Source organism: Pinus tabuliformis, chromosome 6, assembly GCF_031772625.1.
Source record: "Pinus tabuliformis cultivar Carrire ecotype Pingquan chromosome 6, CPIR1, whole genome shotgun sequence".
In the NCBI taxonomy this organism is placed as follows: Eukaryota; Viridiplantae; Streptophyta; class Pinopsida; order Pinales; family Pinaceae; genus Pinus; species Pinus tabuliformis.
Window position 1 is genome coordinate 1,167,870,588 of NC_142292.1, and position 12,943 is coordinate 1,167,883,530.

Consider the following 12,943-nt stretch of genomic DNA (forward strand, 5'->3'; position numbering starts at 1 on the left):
AGTGAGTCTGAGGGTGACTGCTCGATCAAACTCTCTGGTTGACCAGCAGGAGGGTTGATTGATCAGCTTGTGAGCAGCGCAACTTGAAATGGCTTGTTGGATGCTTCTACATTGTTCTGGGTGATTGTCGGTGGAGTCAATTGCGGGGTGAAGTTCCAACTGTTAGAGAGTGATCTGGTCGTTAGAACTTCAACAAAAATGACTAAGTGTGTAAGCGAATGAATTTGTACATACATGACCCTGCAAACACACACTCACATGACTTGACAACGAGACGCCTCAAACCATCAAGACACACATGCTCAACATCACTGACCAGCGGTGCGAGTAACAAGCGCGACGCTTGTGATAGATCGTTGAACGACTGCGGCGACGCTTGCATGACAGTGCATACAACTTTGTGTGTGAGCGCGACAGATGTTTACATAGTGAACACAACATGTACACACGAAGTGAAGACCTTGTGCATGACTAGAACATGGTTGTAAGTGAGACATTGTTACCAACATGGAAAAGTTGTCCGTTTAACGATCAAGCAAGGTGGGTGCAAAGACTTAACACGACCCCACAAGGTAAGCCCGAGTGCTTGCAAGCATCAAGTAAAAATTCAATGGAGGCTCCGAAATTGGATGCGGGCCAAAATTTTGGAGGGTGTTGCAGCCGCTACAACACATTCTAAACTTCCAGCATTCTCTCGACTTTTGCTAATTCCAATCAGTGAGTGATTGGTTGGCCATCAAACCTATCAATTTACTAAGTCATGCTTACTCTAGTTGATCCAATTCTTTCCAAGGGGAGCTATGATCCTACTTTTGAGCTACAATATCGTCAGATAGGGTTATTACTTTCATTGCAATGCTTTGGGAGGAGTAAGCTTATTATTAAAGATTGCATTGTTCTGCGTGAGCCATACTTTCTAGGATATAAATTTGGGGAGGGCCTCCCAATACATTTTGAGAAGAGGTTTCTGAGTAATGCTACCCTTGTAATGTTTTTCCCAAGAGGAGAAGAGTTATTGCAGATCATTTAAGGGCTATTTGAGCCTCTTTGCATAGGAGAAATTTTCTCCATCCATTCCCTTCTTGTATATTCACATTCCAAAATGATATAAGAGATACCTTCCACTTGTTTCTTTCAAAGAGAGCATCTTGAAGGGTTGTGGATGCCCTCTCTTTCTAAGGTTCTCAATTGTTAAGATTTTCCTATGTGCAAGAAGTCGACATAATGAGTTTACCTTTGGATTTGCATTAGTTTTCCATATTTTTTGACAAATATTGAGTTTTTTAGGCATGCTAGACTGAAAGAGCAATTAAACATAGCCATCCTTGACTGTGTATTATGAATATTTCTATATGAGATGATCTTCCACATCCTTTCTCCAAGGTGTACAAATGATAAGCCATTCATGAAACTTGGCAACCACTCACTTTAGATTTGGAGGAATATTCCCAAGTTTCCAATCCATTCAGTTGATGTCCTCACCCCAATTAGAGATATCTTCCAATGAAATTTTCCTTTCCTTATCGAGCCCCCCAAGAGGCAAATTTCCCTTTAAATTTTGATAGGATTCCTTCCCATACTTGAGGAGAATGCGACTTCAAACATATATGAATTCCTAGATACTTGAATTCCTTCCATGTTTCTACAATTTGAAAACCCAATATTCTTCCAATTTGCCTTTTCTTTCTTAAGAAGACATTCCATGCATAATTATAAGACTTTCATGAATTTGTTGGCCTCCAGAAGCATCGAGAAAATAGTCCAATAATTTTTTGAATAGTCATGCTATTATAGTGGAGGCACCTCCCAGCAAAAGCATATCATTAACAAATTGGGAATTATTGATGCTTTTAATACCTTTGGAAAATTTGATTCCTAGAAGGTTTGTGCGGCTCCTTCCATGTTCCAACTTGCGACTAAGAGATTCTACCATGATTATATATAGGAAAGGAAATAGAGGTTAGCTTTGACGAAGTCCTCGAGAGGCTCAGAAGAAACCTGTCACTTTTCCATTAACTAAATGGGTGATCCATGGCACTTTGATACATAAAGAAACTGAGTTTATGATTTTGGCATCAAAGCCAAATTTGGCCATCACTTTGAAGAGGAATTCATGGCTTTCCCTATTAAAGCCATTAGCCATATCTAATTTGATGATCATGCCTTTGTCTTCTCGACTTTGACATAAGTTGATTGCTTCTTGCACCAAGAAGATGTTGTCAAATATTTGTCTTTGGTGCACAAATCCTCCCTGATTTTCTGAAATGATTCTTAGCATAGTAGGCTTGAGCCTTTTAGCCAAAATCTTTGAGATCACTTTATATGAGACATTGCATGGTGAAATTGGCTAAAATCTAGAGAATGAATCTAGATTAAGATCTTTTGGAACAAGAGCCCCATACAATTGTTTTTAAAGTTGTGTCCCACCATTATGCAAAAATCAAATTTTATTACCTCCCAAAACTACTAATAAAAATGAGCAAAGAAACTATTTGGACCTGGAGCTTTGTTTGGATTAAAGCAAAAGAAAACATGATGAACTTCTTCCTCGGTGGGTGTCAAGGCATCATTATCTTCCTGTGTAATAAACTCGAGAATAAATTCTAACATTGATCATGCTACTTCAAGACTGCGTGTGCTGATAGCACTATACAAATTCCTGAAATGATGCACTGCCTCTTCTTTGAGTAGTGTTAAATATAAGATTTTTGTCCCTCTTGCAGTTATCTCTTTAATATTGTTTTTCCAGACATGATTTTTAGTTTGCTTATGAAAAATCTTGTATTCATATCTCCGACGTTTAACCAAATGCTCTGTGATTTCAATTGTGAGATTTCTACTTCTTCTCTTTTCAAGAGCCTTGTGATAAGCTACAAGCTCTTCTCTTTCTCCTTTCATCAACTAAAATGTTAATATTCATTTTCCATTTTATCTGGTATAATTTCCATATTCCTTTATCTTCCCTTGCTTTTCTGATTTGAAATCTTTAACTCACTATTTTATGGTCAGCTTCAAACACTTAGTCTTCTTTTCCCCAAATAGTAACCAGGTTACCCAAAAAAATATTTTTAAATCTAAAATAAATTTGTATATGAATCTATTTGTCTTAAGCCAAATAAGACAAACCATATTCGCTACTCCTTATACATATGCATAAATCTTAGTTTTTTATTATTTTCTTTTAAAGCTAATTTTGTTCAAAATTTAAATTCAATAATGATATATTGGAGAAATCTATATAATTAATTCAATTGCTTAATTTTACTGAAATTTTTATCCAAAGCGTTATACTGAACTGATGAACAGGTCGCTTTATCTGCATCATTTTGCTGTTGCATGCAATAATAGACTGCTGTACTTGCTGCATATGCAGTAACATAAGTTGCTGTGCCTGTGACTGGATGTGTGTACGTGCCTTTCCCATCATTCATTTATTACGGGTAAATAAAAGCTACTTTACTCCACTCGGAAGTCGGTATTGGGGGCCCATCCTTTGTTGTAAGGCGTGCCCATGCAAAATAAAGCATATACCTTCAATCCAATAACTTATCTCCAACCCATTGCATTTAGCTGGGTGCTTTTAAGGTGGTTGAAATAATTACACGCATTACAACTTATTACACTGCACTTGAAGTTAACACAAAACTCGCATTAAGATCGTGCATCGAACCTCTAAAATCCATAACAGTGAAGTTTTAGTTGTTTACTAATGAGCATTAAATGAATAGGGCTCGTATATAGTATTGTTGTTGTTGGATTTGGGTGGGACAGTGTTTTTTCATTTAATATCTATTGATAAGTTGTAGGGGAGAGATTCCTAATGTTGTGCAGTTTTAATGGTTCTGGTTCCACCAAACCACTATAAATTGATACTTTTGAAACCAATATTTAAGCAAAGATAAATAACATTAAGTATAAATAAGTATTAATTTATGTCCAAAATTTTTCCATACATTGACTGGGCTCACAACTATCCATAAATAGTATTTTAATATTTAAGAGTGCAAACCATATTGACCTAACTAGAGAGCAATTAAAACCATAAATGCTTCCAAAATAGTCTATTCCAAAAGTACTAAGTAGCAGTCACTTCAACCTCCACTCATCAGCACTGAAGCTTTGTATCCCAAATAAATATCCATACCTGCACATAATAAAAGGGAATGTATGTTAGCCATAACCGTTGTGTTGTTCAACAACTAAACCCCCTATGTTCAATAAATGACACCCAACCCAATAGCATTTAAACCCACTTTGTTCAATAAATGACACCCAAACCCAATAACTGCAATAAATGACACCCAACTCACTCTATTTCTCATTAAAACAGATCAAAGCACATGGATCAATAAATAACCAATTCCCAAGCATTAGATCACATCAAATTAAATACAAACCACACATTCAAAATGAATCCATGTCCACCAATTAAATTCAAGTGCCAAAAACTATAAAAGAAGTCCACCCACTGTTGAAGTTGCATCTTATGCTTCCAAACTATTTAGCAGACTTGAAGACAACATCACAAAACAGTTGCCAATATATCCAGGTTAGTTATATCAATTACAACACATTCTACTTACAGTTCTGTTTTCATTGTTTTCATTTATCAGAGTACTTACATTTTCAATTCTTACAGATTCAGTTTCACTTTCATGAAAATCAACACACAGCCTACAGTTCTATTTCACAATTCACCTTCTTACAAATTCAGTTTCACTTTCATGAAAATAAACACAAAGCCTATAGTTCTATTTCACAATTCACCATATAACTAGGAGGATCAGACGAAAACAGATATAACTAGGAGGATCAGACAAAAACAGATTGTAAGGGAAATACTGTTAAGGAGCACCGAGATATAACCACAAGGATATGACAAAATAGACAGTAACGAAAACAGTGTTAATGGGAACCGAGTAAGGAAAATAGAGTACTTAGATTTCATAAAACAACATTAAAGACTTTGCAATGCGTCAATTTCTCCATGGAGAATTTATCTTTTCCTCTCTATACTCCTTTACTTCTCTTGGTTTGATGGTTACATGATCTGTCTGGCCATAACTGCTAAAAGGATAGCTGGATGGTTTCACAAACAGCCAGTGAATAAAAGGTAGGTTCTAAATATAGCTATTTAGAAAAGTTAAAACCATTCCTTAAAATTTAAAAAAAAAAAAACGAATGCCTTCAACATACTCAATTTTTTCAGTTCAATTTTTTAAAACTTTTTAAAACTGATAATAAAAATTGGAAACCATATAACCACACAACTGCTTTTTATAGAGTTTTTGTAGAGTTTCTTATTTCAAACTCTAATTTCTCCATTTAATGAGATAAATGTTTTAAAAACCTAAGATCTTTTCTCACGAGTCTTCAGTTAAGTTTTCTTTGTCCAAAACGGGAATCTTGATTTACGTGAAAGTCTATTGTAATGGGAATGAACGAAATTCCGAATGAAAGCATCACCAAGATCTCTCATGGCTTTCAAGCTGCCAAGCCTTACTGTGATTATGATAGGCATAGCACTCTTCTGGGGCATATGACCATATTTTGTTTGAGTTTCCAAACTAATTACTATGCCTAGAATGGTGGCCATAGACTGCAATGGAGAAGTTGGCATACTGAGACGTTTTTGGCAATGCCAAACAACAAAAATATGGAAAATGATATTTGAAACAAAATATATGTGCACATTTCACTTGCTTATGCCTTAGCTAAAACACTGTGTAAATAGGTGAACAAAGGTCAATGGAGAGACTCAGAATGTAAAAATCAAAATCAACTAAGCTAGAAACTCAAGATAATTTGGCTTTGGGTTCCCTATCCTCCAAATGACCTAGGACAAGATTTTACTTTAATCTTGATCTATCACCTGGAAACCAATGTTGTGTGTGTCATGCAAATTATGGGTGCTGACTATCGTTTTGTTTTTGTGCTACATGGATCAATTTTGTCTAGCTTTGGATATTTTCGCTTTTTGGTCACAGGCCTTCCTCTTTTCCTTGACTTTTTGTCCTGCTTATTCCTAGCTTTCTATCCATCTTCTGAGGCAAAAGAAAGTTGTAATTTGCAATGAGAGACTACGAAGTAATGCAATTCGATTTTTGGAAGTCAAATCTATGAAATATTATAACTGAGAAGATTTCTTGGAAACATGATCCAACTTTTCCTTTATTTCAGTTACCCCATTATCGAGCATTTCTTTCTCTACATGATGAAAGCATGGATTCAAGGCTTTTTATGCACATAACTACCGAAAACCAAAACATCACAAGTTGTGATCAATAGAGTAACTGAATGTGAAGGAATTTCTTCCGTGGCCATAGCCATGGTTCTAATGATGCTAGCATGTGCAATATCACTAGCAAATGATACGAGACGGAGTGAAACAAAATATATGTGCACATTTCTCTTGCTTTTGCCTTAGCTAAAACACTGTGTAAATAGGTGAACAAAGGTTAATGGAGAGACTCAGAATGTAATAATCAAAATCGACTAAGCTAGAAACTCAAGATAATTTGGCTTTTGGTTGCCTATTTCCAATGTCAGCCAATCACTTACAGAAAACAACAAAACAACAAAAAAACAACAAACAACAAAACAATGTTTTAAATAGTTGAACCGAACAAGAGCTCTGTTGGGAAATGCATAACAAAACCAATCAATACAGTCATGGTATTTCAAGTGTAAAGACAAGTTATCAAAACAACAATCACTAATAATTTTGAAGACATACAACAAAATGATTCTGTATATTTGATTTTTCAAGGATACTAACATACATGTTGATAATTTCTTGTAATAAAGCATAAGTATTTTTGCCTTGTATGAAAGCATAATTTACAAATATTCTAATGTCTAAATGCATGCAATAATTTTACAGGTTGTTGCATCTATGGCAAAAGGAAGTTATACTGCTCGTACAAGGAGAAGTGGCAGGAGAGTGACAAGGGGTGCGCAACTGCGATGCACATCCTCTGATGAGGACAGGACAACTGATGTCAATGTCAACAATGCACCAGGGAACATTGCTGAGGATGACCATGTGACGGCAGCTGATGTTAACACACCATCAGCCACAGAACCACCATCAACAACTGTCCAAGGGGCAAGTTCAACTAAAATGATCAGTGCTATAAGAGGATGGACAAAATAACAAATGTTAGTTGCAATTGACGACATAGAGTTTAATGGATACTCAGTTCGGCCATCTGCAAAAAAACATGGTATTCCTTCCTCATCAATACATTATTGGATAAATGGACTGACTCATACAAAACGTAGAGGGCCTCTTACAGTTATGACTGAGGAGGAGGAGGCCAAGGTGGTTGAGTGGTGTAAAGAGATGGCCAAATTAGGACATGGGCTAGAGTTGATACAACTCAAATCAACAGTTGCTCAAATCTGTCAAGGGAGGCCAAACCCATTCAAAGATGGGTTTCCTGGTAAATCATGGTGGTTTGGGTTTAAAAAAAGGCATCCATAACTTGTATTGCATACCGCTGAGGGCCTTGACAGAGACAGAGCATTAAATTTGCGCCCTGCAGTTGTGCAAAAGTTCTATGACACACTTTCTAGTGCTTACGATAAACATTCTTATGGAGCAGACCATATATGGAACTGTGATGAAACAGGGTTACAGGCAGGGAGGAATTATGGCATGCGGGTAATTACCAAGAGAGGGAGCCGAAAGGTGCCAAAGATTTTGCCTAAGAGCAGGGAGTGGATAACTATTTTATGTTGTGTCAATGCAATTGGTACTTCAATCCCAAGATTTTATCTATTCAAAGGTAAAAATCAACTAAAAAACTGCATACAGAACTGTGAACCAGGTGCATGCATGGTTGCACATCCCCATGCATGGATGACTAAAGAACTGTTTCTAAGTTTGCTTTTTCACTTTGCTGCATCGGTACCAGGTGGCATCTCACCTAATAACAGACACCTATTGATATTAGATGGCCATGGGAGCCACATGGCTATACAAACAATTGAGGAAGCAAACAATTTAGGCATTGACCTGTTGACATTGCCCACTCATACCACTCACAGACTGCAACCCCTTGATGTTAGTGTGTTTGGCCCTTTCAAGAACTATTTCTGGTCGAAGCGTGCTACATGGATGGCTAAGGATCCAAGGGTTGAGGTGAAAAGGTTCGAGCTAGTAGAGCTTGCAAGTAAAGCTTTTAAAAGGGCTTTGACACCATCAAATATCAAGGCTGGCGTTAGGAGGACAGGAATCTGGCCACTGAACTATGATGCTCTTATGCATGATATTGGTTATAGCCAAGCATTTCATGTGGATGGTCAGGAAGAAGGGAATGCCCAAACAGGTGCTAAAGTGCAAGAAGTAGATGACCAAGATGATGTTGTTGCAGCTGGTAATATGATTTCCCTATCTCAAGGAAACTTATATGCTGAAGATGATGAAATTGTATGTGAAACACAATATAACCATGAACAAATTCGCAGTAAGATGGAGATCGTTCCACCAACTCAAGAACATGAAATTCCTGTTGCTGATATTGTTAATGACATTGTTGAACATGCAGTTGACAATGACCAATTGACATTGCCAAGCCAAGTAACCCCACCTTCATGGCTAGCAGAAGCAATGATCAATATGAATGCACATAGTGTCTCAGCAACCAATGAAGAAAGGATGAACATGCCCTCACAACCAACAGAATTGAACAGTGAAATTGTTCATTTTTTTGTGGAAAATAGATCAATGGAAGAAGATGAAGGACATAATGAGGCATCAAATGAAGATAATGATATAGTTCAATTAGTTCCATCAGATACTGAAATGGAAGTACCAAGCAATGACATGCAGGTGGGAGGGGTGGAGAAGACACTTGGCCGGTTCCTAAAGCTACCAGTAGAGAGAGTATCAATGAAAAAAAAGCAAGGTGCACCGGGTAGTCTTCATTTGGGCCGAAGCTCACAGTTACTCACCTCAGAGGACTATATAAACTTGTTAGTTGAGTCTAAAAAAAATAAATTTGAAATGCAAGAATTAAAACAGAAAAAGAAGGATCTAGTCAAGGAGAAGAAGGCAGCAAGGATTGTTGCAGCGCAACGTCGAGTAGATGAAAGGATTGAAAGAGATAAAGCAAGGCAAGTTAAGGACTAGTAAAAACAAATGGCAAGACAGGAAAAGGAAAAATGAAAGGCACAACAAATGCTTGAAATGGAACAAGGGATGATCATTGATACAAGAATAGATGATGAAACCAGGATTATTTCAAACTCATTGGACTCCATTGCAGATAATACACCATTATTCCAAGATCTCATAACATTCAAGTGCCTCACTATCAAACTGAGGGTTTACCCACTTGCCTTATTCCTACCAGAGTTGGTGTCAATTCTATGTATGCTCATTACACACCTCCACTTAATGCAGGGGTCAGCAGTGCGAATGTGAGGTATGGGTACTCAATACCTCCATGGTTGGAAACTGCAAATTGGAATCAATCATATGGCAGCAATCAACCATTTCCTAATCAACCCTTGATTGGTAGGCCAACCTACCTGGCTCAAGAAGGTAACTCGGGGAGTTTTGGCACTCAAGATTCTCAGGGCCATAAAGAATAGGGGTGTCATATGTTTTTGGTTCTAACCACATTGTGATGTGGATTTTGGATGGATTGTATATTTTCTTGTCACATAAACATTTTGGCTTACAACCTAGGTTGTTTTATTTCATAATGTGTGCGACATTGTAGCCAAAATCCATTTTAGAAGGAACATCTATAGTCCATTATAATGTAAAAATCTTACAAGATTCTCAGGGTCATAAAGAATAGAGTTTAAGAATTCTCAATGAATTACGCATACTTTCAAGATATGCAATCTATCATTAAATTCACTAAACCTCTAATCTTTTGAATGTCTTGCATGCAATTACCAAATTAATGAAATTAAATGAATCAGTCATGAGAACTGAGGTATATCTTATATACATTGTACAAAACAACTTTTCAATTTGACTAGCCTTTGTTATTTTGAATCTTATTCCCCCAGTGTCTTGGCAACAGATTTTCATATACCCTTGCAGTAATGTTTATGTCTTTAGTGACAAACGCTCTGTGTCTTTGGTGACCAGTGCTCTTTTTATTAGCAAATCTATATTGAAATCTTCCACAAATAAGCAGATGTGAAGAAATGGATCTTTCACTATCTCAGTATAGAATATAGTTAGAAACTTAGAGGTGAGATAGCATTCCATTTGTTTCTCTCTGCCATCTCTATACGATAAGCTTTCTGTATGTCTTCCTTGCAAGGTATAAATGTTGTTGGCATAATGAAAAGTTTTGGAATTCCACCATATTCTCTACTATCTTGTTCGATTTGACTAGAATCCATTTGTTCCTCTGTGTCACTTGTCTTATTGTACATTTTATTTTTGATAAAATGCACTGCTTTTGCAAAGGGAAGGCATCTTATAGAAAAGGTGTTTGTTTTCATTCTGCACCCTTTACACACATCTCTGTTCCTTGCAGTGATAAACACCCTCACTTTTTTTTCCTTGTGTATATCCATTGGTAAAAGCTGTTTAGGCAAATTTCTGTCGAAGACATTTCCTATATAAATTTATAAATTGGACAAGCAGGTCTACACACGAGGAACAACCTTTTTCTTTTTTTGCAAAAATTTAATTGGACAAAGAGGCCTAGACATAGGAATTGCGGGGAGAGCAATAGCATAAATTTAATAGGACAAAGAGGTTTGGACATAGGAATTGCGGAGAAAATTACAACATCCAGTGGAAGAGATGTTTCACTCATATGTAATATTGTTCAAATAAAATGGAAAATAATATGATGAAAGATCAGATAGTTTAGGTCCAATGTGACCTTGGTATTTCTTTATCTTTTTTATGCTAAATAAATCAAAATTAAAAATTAAGATAAACATAAGAACTGTTAGCATTCATTGCTATAGAAAGAATTACAACCCTGCTACATGAAATGCTAATAAAATATACAGAAAACCAATACAAAGAAAGAAACCAATAAAACGTACCCTAGATCTGTCTTAACCTTGGTATTTTGTATTTATCTTCATAGATCAGGGTTAAGAAAGATGTGTAAGATTAAATATTGAAGTACTCACCTGATAAATTTGGAAGAATCAATTTGAGAGCAGACCATTATAGAGGCATCCACTGTCAACACTGTCGCTCTTATCAGTATACCTTCTACCCCTTCCATCAGCACGGACACCGTTTGAATGCTGGAAGAGGAGTAAGGCATCCCTTGGGTTACAATAGTTGGAACGCCGGAAGAGAAGGAAGTGGAGGCATGAGGAAGCGATGGAGGGTTTTGGTGGTCATGAGGGATGACATCGATTTCTAGGGTTTCCACTGTTGGTAGAGCGTTGGTATTGCTATTAGCTTTATCAATAGCAGAAGAAGAAGCCATGTCATCTTAACAAGCATTTGCAGCAGCAAATATAAGGGTACTGCTCTCTGAAAAAGAGGAAACTGCAGCTGCCTCTTTTTCTTTTCCATGGCTCAGCACAGAAAATCTCGAACCTCACTATGGGTTCTGCCTCTCCCTGAAAACTTGCAACTGTGGATAACCCATAGTGAGTAACTCACAACTTGCAAGTGTGTAACAGTGTTGTTTAATGGCTAATTGTGCAGGCATATCCGGTTTCCAAGACGCTTGCAGAACAAGCAGCGCTGCAATACGGGAAAGAAAATCCAGGGCTGGATGTGGTCACCATCATCCTTGTGATGGTGGCGGGACTTGCCATTACGCCCAACGTGCCCTCTTCAGTGGCGGTAAATGCGCACTCACCAAGTTTTCCACAACAGAAAAAGATAATACTCTCACGACAGCAGCCACAGTGAAACATTGTAAGCCACTATGTAGGTAAACATGCAAACAATCCTACTACAGCTTGAATTTAGAGACCAAAGAAAGAACAAAACCCTAAATAGCTAAGTATGCATTTAAATCTAAATTCAAAGACCAAAGAAAGAACAAAATAAGTTAAATACACTAAACCCTAAACCCCTAACCTGCAAAACCCTAAACCCTCAAAACCTGCCATGCAAAGTTAACAAAAATTCCAATAAGGTGTTTTGTGTTGAAAAACACATAGAAATAGCTGGTAGGATTAAAATCCTACTGGATAGAAGCCATGGATGGTCACCACACCTTCGCCAGACCTTCTCCGGAGCTCGCCACACCTGCAACGAGTTGGAAATTAGCCATTAGACAACAAAAAAAACCAACAAAAAACAGAAAAACCTGCAATTACCTGTTAAAAAAACCTTCGATCTCGAACTAGCTGAAATTGCTACTGGCTTCTCCCCAAACAACAAAAACCGTGAATTAAACCACCACCAAAGAAACCCTAAACCACCAGCGGTCCAGAATGACCAACAAATCCAAGCGGAAAACCACAAGAAAGCCAGAAACCCCGTTCCAACCATGGACGCATAACCTCGAACAATGGCGGACATCAGCTCAACCATGGCAGATGAAATGCGCAGGTTCTAGGGCCGTCTCGCACCATCTTCGGCAGAGGGCTTCGCCCAACAACCGGACCCGAACAGAAAAACAAAGGGCAAACAACACATCGCACAAATGATGCGAAATCAACCCTAAACACGGCGCGGAACGATGTTTTAACCCCTTCACACGTGGACCTCCACGACGGACAGCTATCGTACCAGTTTTGTGCATATCACGTGGCGGTAGGCGAGGTGGCAGGGAGGGCGCACAAGTAATGGCGTCCCTCCCCTATATGGTTTCCTTTTATTTGCAGAGAAAGAATTCTGCAAAATGGAAGTTAAATTTTTTATTTCATAGTAGATAGCTGACACGTTCAAATGGAGACACATTATTTTGCGTGTGAATCTGGCAAGCTACACTGTCTCAATTATAATTATATTTAGAATTATTTTTAGTGCGATTTTTTAGAC

General features: G+C 37.5%; 1 pseudogene; it reads right to left on the bottom strand.

Annotated features, from left to right (window-relative positions):
- Nucleotides 1–9,995: 9,995 nt before the first annotated feature.
- On the bottom strand, nt 9,996–12,493 carry LOC149262949 (uncharacterized; annotated as a pseudogene).
- Nucleotides 12,494–12,943: the final 450 nt, after the last annotated feature.